Source organism: Peromyscus leucopus, chromosome 1, assembly GCF_004664715.2.
Source record: "Peromyscus leucopus breed LL Stock chromosome 1, UCI_PerLeu_2.1, whole genome shotgun sequence".
NCBI lineage: Eukaryota > Metazoa > Chordata > Mammalia > Rodentia > Cricetidae > Peromyscus > Peromyscus leucopus.
The window spans coordinates 57,395,395-57,418,392 of NC_051063.1; the positions used below are offsets into that span (position 1 = coordinate 57,395,395).

Here is a 22,998-nt window from a genome sequence, read left to right on the forward strand (position 1 = left end):
AAATTGAATATCAAGTGAAGGTTCTTGCCTAAATAGTTTCTTTGTTTTTATTGACTTGTCAGAGTATACCTGGGTGATTTTTTTTTTTTTTTACCATGTTGCTCAAGTGGTTCACCTGCCTTACCTTCGGAGTAGTTGGGGCTAAAGGTATACATACTACACTGTAATATACTTTTACATTACTAGAATATAAAACATGCAGAACGATTAAGATTTACCTGACTCATCTTTTTGTTTTAAGAGACTGGATCCTGTAACAACCTAGCAATGTTTTCATCAGTCTATGCCGGCTCAGAGCTTTTTTTTTTTCTTCTTCTTTTTTTAAATAAAAGATGTGCTTTTGCTATGTATACAACCAGACTGGCATCTATGTATATAACCAGACAGGTATCTATTGCCAAGTCTAATGACCTGGAACCCACATGATGGAGAACCAACTCATCCATGTTTTTCTCTGACATCCACATGTATTGTGGTACACATGCATGTGCACACACGGGAAGAAAGTACTAGCTGAGTGTGATGGCATACTGTGTAATCTTAGCAGCATGTAATCTCTTGAAAGCTGAAGGGATTCAGAGTTCCAGGACTAACCACACTACATAATGTGATTCAGACAAAAAATCTATTCCTTAACTGGCTGGAGAACTTTTATGAAGTGTAATGGGAAAATAGTGAGTTGAAAATTACGATGATGTAGCTCTGTTGATAACATGCTCTCTTAGTATGCTTGAAGCCCTGGGCCTGAGCTCTAGCACTGTAGAACACTATGTGATGTGCATTTATGTAGTCTAGCACTGGGGAGGTGGAGGCAGGAGGACCAGGAGTTGCAGGTCATTGTAGCTACATAACCAGTTAGAGCAGTGGTTCTCAAACCTTCCTAATGCCATACAGTTCTTGCTGTGGTGACCCCAACCATAAAAATATTTTTGTTGCTACTTCATAACTAATGTTTCTACTGTTATGAATTGTAGTATAAATATCTGATATGCAACCCCCGTGAAAGGGCCATTCTAACCCCAGGGGTTGCAACCTACAGGTTGGGAACCACTGAGTTAGAGGTTAACACAAACTGTCTCAACAGTTTGCAGACACTGAATATAACCGGTTTCCAATATTAGAGTGGTTTGAAATTATTTTGTTCTGAAGTTTCCAGTCAAGTGAGTGAGTATTCCATGAGGCTACATTGTTGTATAAGTAGACAAGATAGTACTGGCATCACTTACCTCCTCTGTTTCAAGGAAAATGCTTCAATTTAAGTTAAACACATTTTCCTCAGCACTCTGCCATTCATTTGTTCACTGACATGACTAGCATCTGTGAGCTGGCCTTGACCTCACTGATTACTCATTGTTTACCAGGTGTGGGGTATATGGAGAATGCATCTCAGTAGGGTGTCAAGCCTACTCACTTGGCCTCCTTTAGCTGTTGTGCACCCCTCCACCCCAAGTTCCCAATCTTGGGTATGCAGATACTTGGCCTATCCTTGGGGGAGGGAAAAGGGTGATTGGAGTGATTAAACTTATTTTGTATTGAAGGATGATCCCTTCTGGTTCTTAGTGGATCATAGGTCCTACAGGTGTGGTCAGGGAGTTCTCAAGTAGTAGTAGACATTTTGTTTTTGGCACTAAGGCCTCTTCATAGGGCCTCATGAAAACTCAAGAATGTGCTCTTCCTTTGAGCTATATCTTGTACATTAGACCAAAAGATTGACGCTGAAAATTTTCAGGACTCTTCAGAAGCCGGGTTAACTTTGGTAATACCAAGTTCAGTCCTCTTTACCTTAGTGCATTAATACTAATGTAGACTTTAGGAGGAAGGAATAGTGAGAGGTGTAGATCATGTGTGCTGTGGGAATTAAGTGCTGTTTCTAATTGTTGGAATCATTTTTTCTCTTAATACATGAGGTCATGATGAGATAAAGATTGATTTCCCAGAATGATGGCAGTGCAGTCCCAGGACTATTCTCTGGTTTGTTTAGAGAATAAGTAGGCAGGATTGGAGCAGGAGTTAATTTCTCAGAGACAGAGTATTTAAACATTTTGAAAATGGGAGGTTCATTTGGAGATTTAGAAACTGAATTGCCAGCTTTTTTAATTAGAGAAGAAAAAATTTGCAAGGAAGTTCTATGTAAAAGTATAATCTTGGCATTTAGGGTGCTGAAGGAGGATGATTGTGTGAATTCTAGCCAGTTTGGACTTCGTAGTACATATGGATTAAGTTTGAGGCCAGTGTAGACTATATAGAGTGACAGCTGTAATAGTGGTTTGTCTTAGTTTGAAGTAATATAGCAAAGTACCATAAATAGACTGGTACACACACAATAGAAATTGGTTATAGTTTTTGAAACTGAAAAGTCAAAAGTTTCTAAGTCCAGCAGATAGCAAGCTGGGTGGTATGGTGTACACCTTTAATCCCAGTGCTTGGGAGGCAGAGGCAGGTGGATAGGATATTGTTATATAGAAAAACCCTATCTCGGAAAACAAACAAAAAACCAAAAAACAAAGCCAGCAGATAGCTAACTTAATTAGCTTCTATTCTGTTGGTTTCAATGTGGCTGAAAGATCCCTGTTTTTTTTTTTTTTTTTTCCCCCCCAAGACAAGATTTCTCTGTGTAGCTCTGGCTGCCCTGGAATACCTTCTGTAGACCAGGCTGGCCTTGAACTCAGATCTGCCTCCTGAGTGCTGGGATTAAAGGCGTGTACCACCAGCTATCTCTGGTTTCTTTCTTTTCTTTTTTTTTTTTTTTAATTTTTTAAATTACACTTATGATATTCATTACTTACACTCATGATATTAATCACATTTGTGGTATTTATAGATTACATTTGAAGTATTCAATTATATATATATATATGTATATATATATATATATTTAAATTTTAAATGCTGAATGTCATTTCTTGAAAGGGGTAGGTGGTCTTAAATACAGGCTTACAGCACAATGGGAGGACCCCGGAGGGCAGAAGTTCGCTACTGATGTTTTACAATCTTGCATCTAAGCTGTTAACGCCCATTATTCAGGATACACAGACAAGGAACTTCCCATAAGCATTCAGGAGGGTGGAACCTGGCAGGGAATTAGCATAGGGATGATATCAAAGTCAAGGTCTACAAGCAAGGCAACAGTTACCCAAAACGGGGGCCAGGGACCTACAGGTCCCCGTTTTATTAAAAAATGAGCTTCTGACTTAGGTTGCGTGGGATGTCAGCAGGTCACCTTACCCGTCATGGAGATGCCTGCCCAGGCCCCACAGGTACTCTGTCTTAGGTTGGTGAGTGCTCCCCAGGAATTACCCGTCTCTGAATACTCATTTTCATACAGGCTCAAACATCATACAGGCTCAATCGTGTGTGAGCTGCATAGTTAATTGCTGCCAAAGATCTCACAGTGGCACTGGGCTTGCAATCTGTGTGTTCGATACAGAAAAGACCAACAGAGGTCCTATCTCACCCATAGCCAGTAGGCTAAAGGCAACTGAGCTTTAACGAGCCATACTGTACGTTGGAGTCCTTATAAGATAGTATCCCAAAAGCAACTGGAACTTGAGTTTATAAATTTATAATTTTCAAAGCCAATGGAGATATATATAACTACTGAATTAAATTTATCATGCCCAATAGAATGAAAGATTAACTAACTCTGTGGTAGCTACTTTTGTTGCCAGGGTCTCTACTGTGCTAGCTGTAGTAAGCAATTATGAAATGGTAATCCCCAGAAACAGTAGCAGCTGTGTGTGCCATTGCTATAACAGCAATAGCAGCAGCAGCAATGTCAAATTCTCTTCTGGATTGTGTGGACATCCACTGGCATGGATACAATTCCAGTAACATGAACAGCCAAGGTCCGTTTTTCTTGATCCCAGCATGACTTTAGCTGGCAGCTCTTCTGGAGAATCCAATCTCATGGCTATAGTTCCTAGGCTTACATTAATGCTTGCCAAAGCTGGCCATATTGGGCACTCAGTCTCCATTGGCATCAGAAGGGTAGATTTTTTTCATGAAGACCCATTAGGTCTCTGTCATGTTGGGCTTCAGCAGCAGCCACAGGGCGCATTCAGTGCTCAGGAATCCAAAGAGGAACCTCATTGTCCTGAGGAAAGACATAAACCAAACACAGGGGCCACCTCAACACTAGATCAGGTCTCCTCCACGTGCTAGTAGAAAGATCCTTCCATCGCTCCAGAGGGTGATTTACAACAGGAGCCCTCCAGTGCTTATCTGCATCGCATCCTCCAGCAGAATCCACTGATAAACTCCAGCAGAATCCACCAATAAAAAAATTTAAAATATATAAAACAAGGGAAAGAATAGAATGTGGAGAGGAATGATGAGTCCCTAGTTCTCCCTTTTTTTAACTTTAGTAAACTGTTTAATATTTCAAATTTTTCTTTTACTTTGTTGTTTAAAATTAATTTATTTTTCTATTATCAGCTTGATAGAGTGTTTTTTTTTTTTTTTTTTTTTTTTTTTTTTGATTTTCGAGACAGGGTTTCTCTGTGTAGCTTTGCGCCTTTCCTGGAGCTTATTTGGTAGCCCAGGCTGGCCTCGAACTCACAGATATCCGCCTGGCTCTGCCTCCCGAGTGCTGGGATTAAAGGCGTGCGCCACCACTGCCCGGCAGTATGTATTCTTAATAGTGAGATGTTTCATTGAGGCTTGCTCAGTAATTGAGTAAGACCGAAATTTACTATAAGCCACAGTCATCCTAGGGGCCTCCATGCTATATATATATATATCTCCATCATGGTCCTGTGGGTTGTAGTCTGATTGTTCTTTAGTTTATATCTAGAATCCACTTATGAGTGAGTACATACCATAATTGTCTTTTTGGGTTTGGGTTACCTCACTCAGGATGATTTTTTTCTAGATCCATCCATTTGCCTGCAAATTTCATGCTTTCGTTGTTTTTCTCTGCTGAGTAGTACTCCATTGTGTATATGTACCACATTTTTTTCATCCATTCTTCAGTTGACGGGCATCTAGGTTGTTTCCAGGTTCTGGCTATTACTGGTTTCTTATAGATGGTAGTTCATTTGTGAAGGCTTTGCCCTCATGATCAACTTCTACTAAGGTTTCTACTTTGATTGGCATTTCAATGTATATAGATGATAGAACACATTGAATCCATAGCAGTGTCCTGCTGTTTATCATGGTGGCAGCAAATGAAGCATGGATTGGGTAGTGTGTATAAGAGCAATATTTGCTGGGTGGTGGTTGCTCACGCCTTTAATCCCAGCGCTTGGGAGGCAAAGGCAGGCGGATCTCTGAGTTCAAGGCCAGCCTGGTCTCCAAAGCGAGGAAAGGCACCAAAGCTACACAGAGAAACCCTGTCTCAAAAAACAAAAAAAAAAAAAAAAGAGCAATACTTCTCATCGTTTTACATACTAGAAATGGAGAGGTAAACTGGGTAAGATTGTGCATGATTTTGATCCCAGCACTTGGGAGGCAAAGGCAGGTGGATTTCGTTGAGTTTATATAGTCTAAATAGTGAGTTCCAGGACAGCCAGCTATGTAGAGAATAAAGAAATTAGAAGGTGATTTTAAAAGTGCCAAATGGTAAATTAGGAACATCTTATTCAGAAACAAGAAAGGAACAGCTAAAAATACAGAAGCAGTTGGTTCTGGAGAGTGAAGAGAGGGATTTTCAGTGTCTCAGATACATGTTTGTCAAACCATGTTTTGCTAATTAATAAGAATAGAAGATTTAGTTAAGCTTATACCATATCCTTAGGGTGGCTGATCATGCCTTTGAGAACATGAACATCTTGTGTCAAGAATGACTTTATAGCAGGAAAATAGCATGCCCAAGAAGTAAAGACGATGCCCTCTGTAGTGATGAGCTAAGACAATTCTTTGGAATAAGGATACTCACTTGGGTTCTTCTGTATAGGACTTAGTGGTAAGTGAACTTCAAAAGATGAATTGAGCATTTTACTACTGTTCTAGTTTTGTCTAAGTTGTCAAATCAAATAAGAGCTAAGAGTGTGTCTGAATTTTCCTTTAGTTCTTCTACATCTTACATGCTTAATAGCCTTTGGGTATACAACAAAGTGGGACCACACAATTTTACAGTGTAAGGACCATTGACACCAAAGCAATAGTACACAATTTAGTACAGAGCTGTGGTATGGAACTTCTAGTCTAAACTCTTCTCCATGGTGTGGAAAAGGGAAGGAAGATGGCTTTTACTTGTTGACTTCAACTAAACCAGAGCATTGTGAGGTACCTATGTAAAAGTTTAAAGAAACAGACATAGTGTACAACAAGAAATTTTTGCTGGAGGCTAGAGGCACGGTGATGGCTGCAAGTTTGAAACTAGCCTGGTTGTCCACAGCAAGCTTAAGGGCTATCAGGGCTACATATCAAGAAACAAAATCACCAAAGGTTTTTAACTTTAAAGCCAGAGGGGCAGTGTGAGAGCTAGAATTCCAGCATGGCACATCTCTGGAGTATGCGTGGCCCAGAGGGAAAAGGAAAAATCAGCTGGACATGGTACATACACAGCTGTAATCTTAGCTAGTCAGAAAGATGAAGTAGGAGAATTACATTTGATGACAGGCTGTACAACTTTGTAAAACCCTTTCCAACACAGCCTAGGATTTTTAACACCATGTGAAAGGTTCTGTGTTAAAGCCCCCCAATACTGCCAAAACAAAAACTGACATTTGCCTGTTAGCTACTTAGAAGGATGAAACTTGGAGTCCGTCAATTTAAGGATAGCCTGGGTAACATAATGGGAGCTTGTCTCAGAGGAAAAAAAGATTTATGGAATTAAGTGAATTACTGGATGTATTTTCAGTCCTTAGAATATGATTTTGACATTGTGTCTAGAATTTGAATATACATATATATATATATATATATATATATATATATATATATATATATCATAGTTTTGACAGTTTTATATTCTAGTAGCATGAAATGGTGTGCCTTAAAATTAATGTTGTTTGCCAGGTATAGTGGACATATGCTTATAATCCAGCATTGCAGCATGAAGGGTGGAGGATCAAGTTTTCAAGATTATTCTCAAGGAATAATGAATTCCAGGACAGCCCAAGATCCTGTCTCCAAGGGAGAATAAAAAAAGGCAAAGTGGTATTTTGTATTAAAAAGGATGACAGGGAGACAGGCAGTGGCACACACCTTTAATACCAGCACTTGGGAGTTAGAGGCAGGCTCTGAGTTCAAGGTCAGCCTGGTCTACAGAGCAGTTCCAGCCAGGCTATGCACAGAAACCCTGTCTTGAAAAACCAAAAAGAGGAGTCGGGGTGCGTTGACAGGAATGCAGATTTACAGTATGTTTTGTTTTTGTTGTTGAAGTTCTGGCCATCAGCAGATCACAGTAAACTATTCCAAGATCTGAGTTTGCACGTTATGGTTTTCTGTAGGTCTTGCTTTTCCCTTGAAGTCAATCCAGTTTATAGGCTCATCTGCTGGGTTAGTAAGTGTTCTGTTATGAAAACCCCCACCCCACATTTAAATCTTTTTTGACCTGATAGATTATAAATGGGGTTTGGGCTAGGTTATATATAGCTTAGTAGTAGAGTATTCAGGAGGCCCTTGGCTCAATTTCCAGTGCTAGAGCTGGGTGTTAAGCACACCTATCACTCTAGCACATGGCATCAGAGGTTTGGGAGGATCAGGAGCTCAGGAGCTCTAGACAGGCCAGGGGAACATAACATAGTGTAACTCTCTTTCAGAAAAAACAAAACAAAACAAAACAAAACAAAGGTAAGCAACCAGTTGGGTTGCAGAAGCAGAAAATAATTTGTAAATTCTAAAGGCCGTCTGTCTAAGAAAGTATTTTACTAGTGGTTGTAGTAAGAGTCCTTTTGGCTGATTTCTATTTACTACTGTGTTGTCATATGGCAAAATGAGGTGAGGGACCTTTGGGGTCTCTTACAAGGTTACTAAATACTTTATATGAAAGTTCTGTCCTTAAAATGTATTTTATTACTGTCCAAAGACCCTGTCATCACTGGGATTACAATCTGTAACATGAATTTTGAGGGGGGCACATTTTAACCTAGCCTTACCTTGTTACAATAAGCATAGTTTTTGTTGTGTATAAGACAGATACTTAATGAAAATTGATCAGTGGGTATGTATAATTCATGGTTACCTGTTAGTTACCTGAAACAGTCAAAGAAATATAAAACAAGAGAGTGAAAATGTTACATATTGTCATCATCTGATCCATCTTCCTTCAAAGATTCCTCAGCACATTTCTGTTTCCTCCCATGTATCTTTCAGAATAATATCTTTCTGTAGTTAGTTCACCAACCTAGCTGAACTCTAGTTCAAAAGCTTTGTCTTTAACTATATCATTTCTGATATAAATTATTTTTGCAACTTCTTTACATCATGGAGGGTCATTTCTTTCATTTGAAGCGTTTCTATTTCTTTCCTGGCTTTGCCAGTTGGCACAGCCCCATATGAAATACCTGATGATGGGTCAGTCCTACAGAGCTCTGTATTATCATTTGCACTGTAAGACCTCAACATGAAACTGTAGCCCAAAGGTCTAATCGCACCATAATGTGTATAAGCATATACATACATGACTACCTTGACCATAAGATGTTCTAAACTCTAGAGACATCTAGAATTTAGAGAAATGGTAGATATAAAGTTGGATGCTGCTTCTCCAGCTCTGCTAAGGAACAAGTATCTGACAGTAAATATACTCCTGTCATACCAGCATTAAAAAGAGTTTGGAGCCAGGCAGTGGTGGCGCACACCTTTAATCCCAGCACTCGGGACGCAGAGGCAGGTAGATCTCTGAGTTTGAGGCTGGCCTGAACTACAGAGTCAGTTCCAAAGCTACACAGAGAAACCCTGTCTCGAAAAACCAAAAAACAAAACAAAAAAGAGTTTGGAGCCTTCCTAAAGTTTGCAAAGAACTAATTTTTCTGCTTCAAATACAGCACCACCTTATATCTTCTCCAAATAGTTTTTTACTGTTTCTACAGCATTCGTGACATATTCAACTTCCATCAGGAGAGAATGTAGAGTTTGACAGGTCATACATACCTGGTACAAATGGAGGTCATGGTGCTGGCCCACCAGACTATGGAGAACTTGCAGGCCTGAAGTGTGTGTGTGTGTGTGTGTGTGTGTGTATACATACACAAAAGAAGCACCCCCCTCCCCACATTTAAATCTTTTTTGACCTGATAGATTATAAATGGGGTTTGGGCTGGGTTATATATAGCTCAGTAGTAGAGTATTCAGGAGGCCCTTGGCTCAATTTCCAGTGCTAGAGCTGGGTGTTAGGGAAAGTGGGCATATGGTTTAAGATAGGGCCCTCTGTAGTCCTGACTCTCCTGAGACTTGCCAAGTAGACCAGGCTAGCCTCAAACTAAGATCCACCTGCCTTTGCATCTGCTTTTATAACAGGTGAAGTGAATCATTTTTCAAGAGCCTGTTGAATTTCGAGTTTTGTTTCTTGCTATGTAGCCCAGTCAGGCCTGAAACTGGAGTCCTGCTTCTGCCAGTGAAGTGCTGGGATTGTAGGAATATGTCACCCACTTTTTCCCCCTTTTCAATTTTTTGAGACATGATCTCCCTCTGTAGCCCTGGCTAACCTTGAACTTGTAATCCTGCTTCTTCAGCCTGTCAAGTGCTGGGGACCACAGACCTGTGTGGTCATGCTTAGCTTTTTTTTACATCTTTTTATGTCTAACCTTGTTTTTAAATTGGTATATATGAATTGGGTATCAATGATAGCTTTTTGATATTTCATTTAATGATTTTGTCAGGTAAGAAAGTTTAATTACATATCCATAGTATCTGAGCTTTGAGCATTTTCAGATAACTAGTGTTTTGTCTTAGACTGGGAGTTTTTTTGTACTTGACCATAAGAATATTGTTCCTTTTTACAAAAAAGATTTATTTTTATTTCATGTATGTGTTTTGCCTACGTGAATGTCTGTGTGCCATGTTCATGCCTAGTGCCTTCAGAGGTCAGAAGAGCATGAGATTCCTTAGAGCTGGGAGTTATAGATGGTTGTAAGTCACTATGTCCCCTGCAAGAGCAGTAAGTGCTCCTAATCACTAAGTAATCTCACTAGCTCTACTTTTTATACTTTTGTACAATTTACATTTTAAATTTTTGCTTATTTTGCGCGCGCGCGCGCGCGCACACACACACACACACACACACACACACACACACACACACACACACACACACACTGCACCATGTATCCTCGAGGCCTGAAGAGAGACATCATCTCCTTAAACTGTAGTTACCAGCCATTGTAAACTGCCATAGGGATGTTGGGAATGAAACCCAGGTCCTTGGCTAGAACAGCAATTGTTTAACTCCTGAGCTTTCATTCTAGTCCCATATTTTAAATTTATTTGATAAACAGTGTGAAGTGAGTGACTGACTTTGCTATTTCAATGACCACAGTTAAAAAGGGCCAGTGAGCTGTTTCAGTGAGTTAAAGATGATTAACTTAAGTTCAATCCCCAGACCCTTTGGAAAGAGAGACCCGACTGGTGAAAGTTGTCCTCTGGCTTTCACATGTGTACATTTTGATATACGTATCATAATAATAAAGTTTCAGCTACAGCAAGGCTAGGGAATTGTGGCTTTTTATTTTGGGTGGTGTTGAGGTAGGGTCTCTACATAGTTCTGTCCTGAAGCTTGCTCTATAGACTATGCTGACCTTGTACTCTCACATCTTCCTGTCTCTGCCTCCTAAATGCTGGGACTAAAGGCCTGCACTACTGTGCCTGGTTTTTAGTTTTGTTTTGTTTGGAATGAAGGATGCCTCCTACCCTGTAATTAACACCTTCATCTCCAGGGAAGCTATTGCTCTAGACCAATTTAATGTACAACCTCTGGGGACAGAATCAGGCATGGAATAAATTGGGCTGCAGTGTTTTGATTGTTAATAGACTTGCTGTAATTCAGGATGCTTTATCTTTTTGGAGGAACTTGGTTAAGGATTTTACTGTCAGAACCTGTAGTTTTTCCTAGGTCAGTTATCATATAATGCCCAGAGTCTGCTCTTCAGAATTGAATCCATAGAGCCTGTTAGTCGTAATGGGTAACATTTCCTCTCCTCACCTGTTCCTTCTTAGTCTAGTAATAGTTTACATTTTGGGTGGGCAACATGTAAAACTAGTTTGTATCAGGAACACAGTTTTTACATTTAGTTTTGTACTAGGGACTGAACCTAGGGTTTCATGAATGCTAGCAAATGCTTCAAGCCACATTTCTGTTGTGTGTGTTGAGGAAGGGGTTCATGCAAAAGCTTGTATGTGTGTGAGGTCAGAGTTTGAAACAGATCCACTTTTTTTTTTTTTGGAGAGGGTCTCTGTAACCTTAGCTGTCCTGGAAATTGGTATGTAGACCACACTGTTCTGCAACTCAGGAGAGAAGGAGAGATTCATCTGCCTCGGCCCCTCAATACCCTGCTGGTATTAAAACTGTATACCATCATGTTTGGCCTCTTTATCCTTTAAAAAAAAAGTTTTAAATTTTGTGGTGGTGGTGCACACCTTAAATCCCAGCACTTGGGTGGCAGAGGCAGGCGGATCTCTGTGAGTTCGAGGTCAGTCTGGATTACAGAGTGAGTTCCAGGATGGCCAGGGCTGTTAAACAGAAACCCTGACTTTGCTACTTTTTCACTCCTGTTTGTAGCAAAACCTTTTCTATTGTTTGCTTTCCAGTTACTGCTTCAGTTGTTTTGTTCTTTTTTCACATTAGTTTTTATATGTGTGGGGTGCTTGTATGCTGTGGCATGTATGTGGCGGCCAGCAGACAGCTTGTACGAGTTGGTTCTTCAGTGTGGATCCTAGGGATGGAACTCAGGTTGTCAGGATAAACGGCAGAGCCCCTTCCTTTGTTTTTCTCTTAAACCTATTTTAATCCAGCTTTTCTCTCTACCACTCCAGAGTTAGTTCTGCACTAAGCCATGCCATTTTTCATTTTAAAAGACTGTTTTGTTTGTCCTACATGATGTCTTCGCCACTGAGGCTTAATGGAAGCTCCGTCATCCAAATAAGCTTTATATTAAGGACAGTAAATGCAGAAAATTAGGATGTATAGCATTGTAGTGCAGAGTAGTGTGAGAGGATGTGGAGAATTTAAGCAGTGAATCTATGTCTATGATTTTATAGTAAGTGAGGTCTAACTTTTTTTTTAAGAGAGAAATATAGCTAAAATTTAATTTAAAATGAGAGGCAAACAGATACCTGGGGAGAGAGTTGTAGGTAAGAGCTTTAGTGGAGACTCAATATACCTGGCCCGTTATAACAACAGTAAGGAGGGAGGTAACAAGAATGGTCAAGAAGGCAGAGATGGGACTGATCATTTCAGGTCTCTTTTAAAAATGGGATGAATTTGTGTTGCAGGGTTTTGAGTAGAGTAGTAATGTGATGTAAATTTAAAGAAAAATTAGGATCTTCCTGCCTCAGCTTTTTGGATTGCTGAGGCTAATGCCACTAAACCCAGTCCTACTTTTTTTTTTGTGTGTTAAATTTTTTATTCATCAGGTAGTGGTGGAACATGCCTTTAATTCTAGCACAGAGGCAGGCATGTCTCTTGAGTTTGAAGCCAGCCTGGTCTACAGAGTGAGTTCTAGGACAGCCAAGGCTACACTAAGAAACTGTCTCAAAAAAATTTTTTTTCCAATGATTTTCTAAGATACAGGATCTTAAAAGTTTTCCTCAAGGGGTTGGAGAGATGGTTTGACATACCCACATTAGGCAGCTCACAACTGCCTGTAATTCCAGTTCCAGGACCTCTGCCTCCTAAGGCACACTCATACACATACACACAAATTAAAAGTGTTTATTTGTCCTCCCTTCAGGATTCCAATACTACTACATCTACATGTTTTACATTGTTCCATCACTTCCTGATACTTGTTCATTTAAAAACAAAGGTTGTCAAGATGGCTCAGTGATTAAAGGCGCAAAGCTTATTAGTCTATATTAACTGTACAATTTTGGATTTCTGTGTCTGTATGGGTGTGTGTTATGTGCACATGAATGCAGTCTCATCAGAGGCCAGCAGAGGGTATCAGATCCCTTGGAGCGGGACTTAAAAGGTTATGAGCTGCCCAGTATAAGTGTGGAAAACCTAACTCTGGAAGAGCAGTAAGCAGCTCTTAATTTCTGAGTCTACTCTTTAGCCCCTTATTTATCTTCTCTTGTTTTACTCTTCAACTTTCATTGATCCTTTTCTTCCCATCTAATTCACTACCCTTCTACTTGGTTTTCTTTTTGGTCCCAGGAAGTTTATTTAGGACTGCTTACAGCAGCATGGGTAACTTACCAGTGGCTCTACTACTGAAGAAAGTGTCTCCCTCCCCTAGCAATCTTACTGATGAGGATCTATAATATAATGGAATGTTGATAGTCCCAATTTTGTGCAGGCCTTAATGAAGTAATCAGTGCTGTTGTGAGTCCATTAGTTTAACAACCAAGTCAGGAAGACAGCATTTTCCAATGCCATCTCCCTTATTCTTACATTCTTTTTTTGTTTGTTTTGAGACAAAGTTTCTCTGTATGACTGCTCTGGCTATCTTGGAACTCTTTGTAGACTAGGCTGGCCTCGAATTCACAGAGATCCTCCTACCTCTGCCTCCTGAGAGTACTGGGATTAAGGCATGCACCACCACCACCCAGCTCTTACATTCTTTTATGTGCCCTTTTCATTGATATTTCCTTAATTCTGGATGGTAAGTGTAACAGATGTCCCATTTAGGGCTGAATATTCAACACAGTTAATTCTTCATACTTGACTAGTTAACAAGTCTCAACCACAATTGCTGTCATCTGCAAAAAGAAGTTTCTTTGACCAAAGCTGACAGTAGCACTATTTGGGCACAAACATGAATGCTTCTTTATAAGGGCACAAAATGTTTGTTTAAAAACAACAGTAGTAGCTTTCTGTCTAGGGCCTATGACTTCCCTAGTCATAGGGCTCTTGTACTAGGTGAGAATTCTCTTCTGTGGAGTGGGGCTCTGATCCAATCAGAAAATGGTTGGTTGTCCTCATCAGGGCAGTCATGCCGTTATTGTATCAGTAGGCATATTTTGGCTGGCAAATAAGTGTAACACACTGCTGAATAAGCCTGCTGATTACTTTTCTCCCCAAATTGGTTTTGAACTTCTGATCCTCTTGCCTGTACCTTTTCAGTGCTGAGATTACAGGTGTATTGTCTTAAACTTGGCTTAATTCACTTAATTTCATACAATGCACTGGTTTTGAGTGCAGGTCAATACATTTTGACAAACACATTAACAAGTGGTGGTGATAATCACCACAATCAAAATGAAGGTCATTTTTGTCTACAAAAACTCTTGTGCTTTGCAGTTAATCTCAACCCCTGATCAGTTCTTAGCTTTAACATAGTTGTATAGTCTTCCAGGGCCTTCCAGCCTTTTCTGAGTTTTCTCTTTCCCTTTCTGACATCTTGATATAGGAGACTCCAGAGAGCTCTTAGATTTTGTTCCTTGTCATCTTCCTGTCTCCATTTAAGTGAGCCAGTGAATTCAAGGGCTTCCTATATTCAGAAATTCCCCATTTTGTATCTTCAGCTCAGATTCTGCTGGAAAAGTTTCAGATTTATGTCTTATTGCTCATTTCACCTTGTTTGTGTGATGTTTCAAATTAACTAATTTCTACAACTCGTCATGTAACTCAATTTCTAGGCTCCCTCCACTATTCATCCTTCTGTAACCTTCCATCTCAGTCTGTTGTGTTCTACTGTTTCAGGCACACTACACTGATGTTTTGAAGCATGTTAGATCCCCTTTCCCCTTTGCATTTGGATCTGTCAGTGCCCTTTGCAATGTTATACCACTCCATGTCACAACCCCACAGTTCAAGGGACTAATCTGCATTCTCAAGTATGTATTTCCTGGGGCTGGTGAGCTGGTAAAAGCCCTGCCTGGTACTTGAGTTAGTGCCAAGACATCCTGAATATATTTGTAATTTCTCTTTGCAGAGAAATGGTTGTTGGGAAGGAAGAATAATATGTACTTACTGTTAAATATCTGTAATCTTTAATTACTCATGAGACTAAGGTAGGAGGATCAGAAGTTCAAGGGTTGTCTGAGCTATATGGAGTTCAAGGCCAGCTTAGGAACTTAGTTTCTAAGCAGAGGATTCTCTCTCAACATGTAGAAGAGTACTTGGCATATGGCATACTAAAACACTAGATTTAGTACCTATATTTTACTAAGGGGGTGGGGGTGGTGAGCTATGGCTATATTTGCCTGTTCTTCAGTCTTCCTTGGCTATTTTACAATCTCCCTCTAAATCAGTATTTTTCTGTATAGCTCCATCTATGCTGTGACATTTGGCAATGGCTAAAGGCTACGTGTGCCTAGAGTGTGTATTTTGTGGTACTTGCCCAATTTCTTTGCTTATTCATTGACCATTTATATAAAACTGTGAGACAGATAGGAAATTTTCTGCCCCAGTATAAATATATATAATGTATAAATATATAAAAATAAAAATATATGCCACAGTTTCTACTGCTGAGCTCCAACCACTACAAGCCCAATTTACTTCCTGCAACACATAAAATGGGCAGTTGGTAGTAAACGTTTTATGGAAACTATCTCTTGAATATACCACCTCTGCCTTCTCTACCCCAACTGGTTTATTTCTTTTTTAAACTATGTTTTGCATGCATGTACATGTGGTGTGTGTGTGTGTGTGTGTGTGTGTGTGTGTGTGTGTGTGTGTGTGTGAGAGAGAGAGAGAGAGAGAGAGAGAGAGAGAGAGAGAGAGAGAGAAAGAGAGAGACAGACAGACAGACAGACAGATAGATAGACTAAGGTCCTCTGGAAAAGCAGCCAATTTTCTTTTAATTTATTTTTGTTGGTGGTGGTGGTGACAGCATCTCTTTCTAGGTCCTGGCTGTCATTATGCTCACTATGTAGATCAGGCTTGCCTTGAACTCACAGAGATTCTCTTACCTCTGCCTCCAGCATATGGGATTAAAGGTATGTACCATTTCCCCTGGCTAAAAAGCAGCCAGTGCTTTTAACTGCCTTAGCATCCATTTGTATGCAAAAAACAAAAACAAAACAAACAAACAAAAAACCTGAGTGACATTCTAGGACCAGATTCTGGATTCTAACTACAGGACTCAAGAATGGTCACTTGTAGCCTAGAATTATCCCAGCCAATGAGTTTAAGAGTTTAGCAATCTAGCCGGGCGGTGGTGGCGCATGCCTTTAATCCCAGCACTCGGGAGGCAGAGCCAGGCGGATCTCTGTGAGTTCGAGGCCAGCCTGGGCTACCAAGTGAGTCCCAGGAAAGGTGCAAAGCTACACAGAGAAACCCTGTCTCGAAAAAAAAAAAAAAAAAAAAAAAAAAAAAAAAAAAGAGTTTAGCAATCTAAAGCCCCGTGTAATGGCTTACCCCTTGAATCTAGTACTTGGGAGATTGGAGGATTTGCTAGAAATTTGATCGCAGCCAAGTTTACATACTAAGTTCCTGAGATAGAATAATAAATACCCTGTCCCAAAAAACCAAACAGCACTGTAGAAAGGTAGAAAGGCAAATATATGGATGTATCTTAGGCCCCAGGAGTGCCCTGTCTCTTGGAGAGCAAATAGGGGAAGTATGATATGTCCCAGGAGTGCCCTGTTACTTGGAGATGTAAGCCCTAAGGGCAGAGCTGCTTCTCTCAGCCTGACCTAGGCCCTGCCTGCAGCTTCATTTCCTATTTTATTTTTTTCAAGACCTTTTTTTTTGGTGCCTGTTCTGGATCTCGCTCTGTAGACCAGGCTGGCCTTGAACTCAGAGATCCGCCTGGCTCGGCCTCCCAAGTGCTGGGGTTAAAGGCATGCGCCACCATCGCCCAGCAAGACTATGTAGCTCTGGCTGTCCTGGAATTCACTATGTAAACCAGGATGGGTTCATACTCACAGATATCCACTTGCTCCTGCTTCCCAAGTTCTGGAATTAAAGGCATGTGCTGCTACACCTGGTTCATTTCTCCATCTTGATAGTTCCATCCTGGCCAGTTTGGGCCACTGCCAGCTGCCCAGTTGGCCTTGCTATATGAAGAATGAGAACTTCTCTTTCTGATGTGTGTATGGGGGCAGGACTCTAGCTTTTCAGGACCTTTGCCAGTTGTTGATTTGTGTTTCAGTTTTTTGTTCTTCAGTTTCCTAAGGTAAACAAGCATCAAGAATTGGGGTGGGGCCATTTAGCATTTCTAAACTTTAGTTCCTTTAATTACTGGGAGAGCCAAATATAATCATTTGGTCTTATGGATTAGCAGAGATGATGATAGATATGTGAATTCTATTTGGTCTGGATCCCTAAAGGTCCATTAAACTGAAGCACTCTTTAGAATTCACCTTGCCAGTCTTTTGTTCATCCTGTGAGTTCTTCGAGCGGATTCTATTTCCTGCACTTGAGTTCCCTTGACATAGGCCCACTCTAACGAAAGCATCCCAGGCACAGATTCTTTTGACAAATAAGTGATTCTTCCCTGGGATATGTATTTTTTTTTCCCCTTTTTTTCTCTCAAATTTACAAAGACAAAAACTCCCCAAGGTCCTACTGAGTGAAATTCTGAAAAGCCACAAACCTAGGCAGACTGCTTCCCTTTGGTGGGGTGGGGGGGTGGCATTTTGCAGACAACCAACCTTTCTGTCCTTGGGAAAAGCTCCTTGCAGTACATTGCATTCTTTTCTGTGCCTGTCTTCACTGTGTGGCTGGAAGTCAGAGGAAAGCAGTAGGTCAAAGGCTGTCTCAGGCAGACCTAAAAGATGAAGCAAGGCTTTGTTATAAGAGCTTGTGCCAAGCAGAGCAGAGCCTTAGTACTTCGTAGTTCTGTGCCTCTCTCCCAACCCCACAAAGGCACTGCACTAACACCAGGAAGTTTTTAAGGAACCTGGCTGCTTTTCTTCCAGGCAGTGAAAATATTTAAGTCAGCATTTACTTTCCCTTGTATGAGTGTTTCACAGAATGCTGCTGCTGTGGCTGAGCCTTGCTTGGGTCAGTACCCAGGGCTCTGCCTCACCTAGCCAACTGCACAGAAAGAAAATCATGGAAGCAAAAGGCCTCTCCCTCCCTCTCCCAAATTGGGCCAGCAACTTCCCTCAGTTCTCATTATCCCTCACATTCACACTCTCTGTAGCAACTGATGTGTAGTTTTGGTTTTTGTTTGTTTGTTTTGTTTTGTTTTGTTTTTGAGAGAATATCTCATTGTGTATCTAGCTAGCCTGGAACTCATCTTGTAGACCAAGCTGGCCTTGAACCCTCATGGATTCACCTGCCACCACTGATATTAAAGGTATGTGCTACCATACCTGGCTAGTGTAGTTCTGCTTAAAAAAAAAAAATAAGATTTTTTTTTGTATTAGTGTTTTGCCTATGTGTATGTGGACCACATTTGTGCCTGGTACCTAGGGTATTGGATCCCTTGGGACATGAGCCACAATGTGGGTGCTGGCAATGGGACTTGGGTCCTCAATCCTTTGAGGGGTACTCATGTAACTCAGACTCTTCTTGAGTTCACTGTGTAGTAGAGGATAACTTTAAATTCTGATCCTGCTACCTTTACCTCTCAAGTCCTAGGAATGCAAGTGTGTTTCACATCATCAGGATTTCCATTCTTAATCTTTAAGTGCAAGTAAGTGGTGACGGCAATGCAGTATTAACCCCAGAACTTTGATTTCAGACCTGTTCCTAACCTACCTTTCATATTCATCTCAGTAGTCTCTTTAAGATCTCCAAGTGACTGTCATCCCGTGTTCTGTACTATTTCATTCAGACATGGCCTGGCCCACTGCAGGTGCTCAGCCACTGTTGAATAGAAAGTCAGCTTGATGGATTTCAGAGATTGAAGCCCTCCCCCCAGACTGCCACTTGATAATCTTTATCTGTGAACCATTTCCTATCTACAAGGTATTGTTTTAGACCTCACCTACGATCTGTTCTTACTTTTCTTTTCCATCAGTGATCTCTAAAGAAAAATTAATGAGCTTATGATAAGTCTGTGTCTTCTAAAAAATTCCTTCACAGCTTTCTACAAGGCTCAGCATGAGTGGCTCCCATCACTTACTCTTTTGGTTTCCTCCACACCTTTGCTCAATCCTCAGAGCTGCCTTTTTGGCTAATGGGTGTGTCTCCCTTTCCCTCCATTTGGGATAGCCACCCTCTCTCTGTAGTACTCTGATGTTTATACATTGTACATTTGGCCTTTCATAGTGCTTAGCACAACAGAGTTAAGGTTCACTTCTTCAGTAGGAACACATTGATCACCACCATATCCTGGTACAGCGCAGGAGTTCAAATAGCAGATAAAGTTCAGGAGCATTTAGAGTGAGAGGTCTCATGGGACTTGGGAAGTCTATGTTGAGAAACTTCATCTTGGTGAATGAAAGGAATTTTGTACCTACAGTATGCAGCTTCTCATGGAAGAACTGAAGTTTAGAAATAAAAAACATCTGTTTACTTCTTGGCAGTTCTAAATTTCACTATCAAGTTGTAGTAGTTATTAGCCAGTTAGATTATATAAAGTTTCATGGAGCTGGAAAGATGGCTTTGCATGCTGCCCTTCCAGAGGACTTGAATTTGGTTCACATCTCCTCCCTGCTCCCGTGGTGGCTCACAACCTGTAACTCCAGCTCCAGGGTATCCAATGCTGTCTTTTGGCATTCATGGGCACCTGCCTAGACATGGCATATAGTCACACAGATACACACATACACATAAAGAATGTAATTTTCAAGGCAGGGCTTCTCTGTGTAGTTTTGGTGCCTGCTCTGGATCTTACTCTAGACCAGGCTGGCCTCAAACTCAGAGAGATCCGCCTGGCTCTGCCTCCCGAGTGCTGGGATTAAAGGCATGCACAAATGGAAATTTTTTAAAAATTGAATTTCTGAGTACTACTAGGTGTAGTTTAAATACTTAAGATTTACATGTGGCTGCAGACTGAACAATTCAATACAAGTTTTGCCAAGTCTTATCTGGCCATGACTCTATAGAACTATTTGTATAGGTTTTTTCCTTGCATGTTCTGCGAATGATTTGAGGGTGTTCAGGATCAAGATACATTAAACTATCATGTTAAGTTTGTCAAAACCTAACTCAGAATACCACTTGATTCTGGTGAGGTCAATACCTGCCCATTTTTTTTTTTTTTTTGTTTTCTGTTTTGCTTTTTGAGACAGTTCTGGAGCTTTGTATTTAGACCAGGCTGGCCTCAAACTTAGAGAGAGCCTCCTGCCTCTGCCTCCAGAGTCCTGGGACTAACAGTGTGCACCACCATGACTGGCTTGATAGCTACACGTCTTTATTGTTTTGCCTGGTAGTGTGCATACCAATCACAAAGAAGTCCCAGTGGCTTTGTCTTAATTTCTTTAGTGTGATAACAAGGATAGTCTTACCTTTCTGTGAAATGTTAGAATTAACAGGAGCTTTTTGTACTTCATTTGCTAATTGGAGTGTGGGCATGGACTTTTAAACATTGTCATTCTGGCCTCTACTCAAAAAGTCAGAAAATGGTTAAGCATCAAATATGTGAAGTCAGAAGTGGTATAGTCTGTAATCAAAGCGTGAGAGAGGATGGTGAAGGGTGACAGTTTGAGGACAGCCTGGATAACAAAGCAAGCAAGACCCCATCTCAAAAGAGAGTAAAAGGGGCTGGAGAGATGGCTCAGCTGTTAGGAGCACTGGCTGCTCTTGCAGACGATTTGGGGTTTGTTTGATTCCCAGCCCCCATGTGGTAGAACTGTCTGTAATGCCTTTTATAGGTGATCCAGTGCCCTCTTCTGGCCTCCACAGATACTAGGCACATGCACGCAAAAGAACCATTCATGTAAAACAAAAACTTTTTAAAAAGTAGAATGTGTGGGGTGGGATGGGGTTAACTTAGGGGCAAGTACATTAGGTACACACAAGGTTCTGTATTTGATCTCTGACACCCTCACCTAAAAGAGGAATATTTCACATGTAATCAGAATGTTCATGCCACCATTTCTGTATAGGTGACAGTAAAGCTTAAGCAAGGTTTGTTCCATCATTCAGTTTTAATATATAGGAGCTAAAGACCTTCAAAGTATTGATTAGAAAATTTTCTTGGGCCAAGTGGTGGTGGTGTACACATTTCATCCCAGCACTGGAGAGGCAGAGGCAGGAGAATCTCTGAGTTCCAGGCCAGCCTGGTCTACAGAGCGAGTTCAGGACAGCCAGGGCTACACAGAGAAACCCTGTATCATGGAAGAAGAAAAAACCAAAAAACAACTTGGGATTGGTTTTAGAGGCTTATGCCTTTAATTCTACCACTTGGGAGATTAGAAGCAGGAGAATCAGGAGTTCAAGGCCAGCCTTAGCCATATTGAAAGTTAAGCGGCCACTCTGGGGTAATTGAAACTCTTTTAAAAAAAATTTTTAAATTGGGGATGTAGCTCAGTTGGTAGGGTACTTGCACACTACACATGAAGCCCTTGGTTTGATCCCCAGGACTGCATAGAACTAGGTGCAGTGGTACATGCATATAATTGCAGTACTCAGGAGGCAGGATGATCAGTGAAGCTAGTCTACCCTGTCTCAAAAATTAAAGTGCTTATTGCTCAGCCGTAAGACCAGAGGTCAGATCCCTAGGACTCTTGGAAAAACTGGGGGCTGAGGTGAACACCAGAGTTGGGAGATGTAGAAAGGGGAGACAAGAGGATCCCAGGACTGGATGGCCAGCTAATTTAGCTAAATAACCTGTATTGACCTCTTATTTCAGCCTGTGTGTATACATACACACACACATACACACACACACACACACACACACACACACACACACACACACACACACACACACACACACACCAAAAAAAGGATTATTTATTTTTGCTTTTTTGAGACAGTTTGTGTGTGACGCTCTGGCTATCTTGTAACTCAAGTTTGTAGACCAGGCTGGCCTCAAATTCAGATGCACCTGCCTTCACCCAACTTTGCTTTTTTCAATTTAAAAATTTTTAGAAGGGCCATTGAGATAGGCATTTGCTGCAGAAGCCTGATCCCTAGAACCTATGGTGGAAGGGACAGAACAACCCCTAAAAGTTTTCTTCTGACCTGAGTGCTCCTGCACTGGCACTCAGGTACCCACACTCATTCTCTCTTCTCTCTTCCCTTCCTCCCCCCCCCAATAAATAAAACTTAAAAAATTACGAGAGACTGGAGAAATGGTTGAGTTTTTCTGAGATTGGTCTCAAAAGCTCAGGCTAGCTTTTGCTACCAATTTGCTATGTAACTAAAGCTGACCTCCAGCTTCTGATAATCTTAACTCTTGTATTGAGTGCTGGAGTTACAGGTGTATGTCCTGGACTCAGCCTGTCTCTTTCTCTGTTCAAAGTCTATTTTCTGATCCAGCAAAACTGCCTTACTGACCCAGGTGTAGTGGGGCATACCTGTAATCCTAGCACATTAGAGGTTAAAGGGGTAGGATTAGGAGTTCCAAGTGTCAGCTACATGTGATTTTAAGACCAGTGTCAACTACAGATCCTGTCTTAAAAACTAATCCTCCCATGCCCACCCCCCACCAAAATCAATCTTATACTCATTTTAGCTAAAGCATGAGCCCTGCAGAAATATTAATACTTTGAGAAGAAGTCATTTTTAAGAGCTCCTAAGTCAATTTACATGAATAGCCCCCTCCTTCCACTTTTGTTGGTGGGGAGAAACAGAAACTGACCCTGGGCTTTGTGCTTTACCATGGAGGTATATGCCTAGCTTCTTTTTTTTAAATAAGTTTTTGAGATTTTTATGTATATGGATTTTGCCACATGCATGCAGTACCCTTGGAGGTCAGAAGAGGACATCAGATTCCCTGGAACTGAAGTTACAGACAGTTGTGAGCCACCAATGTGGGTGCCGGGAATCAAACCCAGATCCTCTAGGAGAGCACCCAGTGCTCGTGTTGCTGAGCCATCTTTCCAGCCCCCCTCCTTCCCCTAGTAAACATAGGATAAAACATCCAGGAATGATGACTTACGTCT

General features: G+C 40.9%; 1 protein-coding gene across 3 annotated transcripts in view; it reads left to right on the plus strand.

Moving 5' to 3' along the window:
* The window catches only part of LOC114709125 (RNA-binding protein 14), an 85,917-nt gene that overhangs the window by 29,589 nt on the left and 33,330 nt on the right, over positions 1 to 22,998 (plus strand). The gene's annotated exons all lie outside the window — the stretch shown is intronic.